Genomic DNA, 2,773 nt, shown 5'->3' on the forward strand with positions numbered 1-2,773 from the left:
AGCTTCAGTCGGTGCACAGCCATTAATGTCTAAACCGCTGGCCACAAAAGTGAGTACACCCCTAAGTGAAAATGTCCAAATTGGGCCCAAAGTGTCAATATTTTGTGTGGCCACTAGTGCTGGGCGGTATGACCAAAAATTTATATAACGGTATTTTTCAAAATTATACCGGTTTCACGGTACATGACGGTATTTATTTTTCATGCATGACCGGGTGTTAACCATATTTTCTACTGATTGAGAGAGGAAATACTGCAGTATATTGACTTAGAATGCCCTATTTTACTGTCATGATGAGTGAATATTGTCAAAAAATACCACACTAAATAGTGACTAAACACGACCCCTTTAATAGGTTAACCAGGAGCAGTGGTGGAAAGAGTACTGAAAAAATATACTCAAGTAAAAGTACCATTACCTTCCAAAAAATGTAGTGTGAGTAGAGTAAAAGTACTTGTCCCTAAAACTACTTGAGTAAGAGTAAAAGAGTAGCCTATTTAAAAGTACTCATGAGTATTGAGTAGTGAGTACTGAGCTGTGGATTCTACCCCCTCATAATAAACGCTGTACACCGCAATTTATACATTTTAAAAACGTTGTACATTCTGTAATTCACATTATCTTGTTTGTCATAAAGAATGAAGAATATCTATTATCCAGCAGTTTGAATTTTGATTGCCAACTCTTTAAAATACATCAAAACAGCACGGAAACAGTATTCAGTTGAAGAAAAGATGAAAGTTATTCTCAATACAATCATCCACATTTAAATCATAAAGTTTGAAAAAAATAGATTTAAAATCATGTGTAAGGCCACTGAGACAGCATATGCTGTTGTTGCACATAAAATATTAACACGAGACCTATTACTCTCTATCCAATCACGTTGATGGATAAAAATAAAATTAAAATAAGTATGTAACGACCACAAACGGAGGAAAATAGTGGAGTAAAAGTACCGATACATCACTTAAAATGTACTCAACTAAAAATAAAAGCAGACAATTTTTAAACTACTCAAAAAGTACAATTACTTATAAAACCTACTTAATTACTGTAACGTGAGTATTTGTAATTCATTACTTCACACCCCTGACCAGCAGTCACTCTCATTTATAATCGCGGCATCATCTGATAAAATCAACATGCATCTACACTAAAGTATAATTCCAAAAAATCAGTAAGCGACAGGTGCTAGGAAACGCAGTTTTGTACTCATTCATTGATGAGTTGGCTGCAGTGCAGCCAACTGAATGCGCTGCTTCTCTGGCGCTCACTGCACAGAACAGACGCGGAGAGAGGTGACACTTCTCCGGGAAAGTCAGACCTCGCGTTCGCAGGACAGCACTGGCAAAATCTTCCAACTGAACCATAGCTAAGGTTTATTAAAAAAAAAATCGCTAGGTTTGTCAGTATGAATATTCTATGGAAAAAAGCCGCTAAAAGGGTCTGAAAGTAGCCAAATCTAGTGCTAAAGTCGCGCTCGTGTGTGTGTGAGACGCGGGAGCTGATAGCAGGGGGCGGTTGATATTTTAGGCGGTCAATGTGGCTATTGTGGATGAGTTCTTCTGTGTCATCACGTTCTATTAGTTCTACAGCTTCAGTTTCGGATCTTTCACGATTAGTAATACAAGCGACATACGTATTGCGGTATTTTAAAAATTAATATCATAACAAAAATAAACACCGGTATTCGGTATGAACCAGTATACTACCCAGCACTAAAATAAAGCATTATATATATATATTTTTTTTTTTTTGACCGGGAACACCACAAGTGTGACTTTGCAATTTTGTATAAAATAAAAGCATTTCAAAGCAAACTTCCAGATTAAATATTAAAGCACACTAGTGTGATAAACATTGCAAATTTTCATAATTTTTTTTTTATCTCATATTGTGAAAATTATTCATAAAAAATGCTTTTTTTCACTCAAAAAATGAGGTGGTTACTCTCAGATAAATTAGGTCTACTATTAATCAGATGCACATAGAAACACAAAACCAGTCCTAAATGAAAGAAAACAAGTTGACAAAAATATTGAATCTAATATTTGGTGATAATATAGCATAATGAGTGATTTATAAGCAATTTTTTGAGGCCGGGTCATTTTTGACCGGGAGCGATGTGCCTTCTTTCAGATAAATGAGGCCTACTATTAATCAGATGCACATAGAAACACAAAACCAGTCCTAAATGAAAGAAAACAAGTTGACAAAAATATTGAATCTAATATTTGGTGATAATATAGCATAATGAGAGATTTATAAGCAATTGTTTGTAGGCCGGTCATTTTTTGAACGGGAACACCACGTGTGTTACAGGAATCCGAACACAACCAGAGGGTTAAGTGAACGTTTGGGGAACTGTTGGGGAAAACATCTGATCTGTAACATAATATTAGATCCATGCAGTACAGTAGTTCTGTATATAGGTTTTTCTCATTAATGTTAATCTAACAATAAAAGAAAAGATCGCTGCTCTTGATTGAACTGCTTTTGTAGTTTTAATAATCAATTTATTTGTGATGAATACACTTTTTTTAGATTTGATTATTTGTTTTTCTTACTTGAATGGTTTTGTTTAAATGTAAAATAAAAAATGTAATGCATTATTTGTTTCTTATAAGTGACCCTGGAGCACAAAACCAGTCATAAGGGTCAATTTACTGAAATTGAGATTTATACATCATCTGAAAGCTGAATAAATAATCTCTCCATTGGTGTATGGTTTGTTAGGATAGAACAATATTTGGCCGAGATACAACTATTA

General features: G+C 34.4%; 1 pseudogene; it reads right to left on the reverse strand.

Annotated features, from left to right (window-relative positions):
* Positions 1 to 2,773, reverse strand: part of LOC107664797 (uncharacterized) — a 47,767-nt pseudogene that overhangs the window by 38,568 nt on the left and 6,426 nt on the right.

Source organism: Sinocyclocheilus anshuiensis, unplaced genomic scaffold, assembly GCF_001515605.1.
Source record: "Sinocyclocheilus anshuiensis isolate Anshui unplaced genomic scaffold, SAMN03320099.WGS_v1.1 scaffold135, whole genome shotgun sequence".
In the NCBI taxonomy this organism is placed as follows: Eukaryota; Metazoa; Chordata; class Actinopteri; order Cypriniformes; family Cyprinidae; genus Sinocyclocheilus; species Sinocyclocheilus anshuiensis.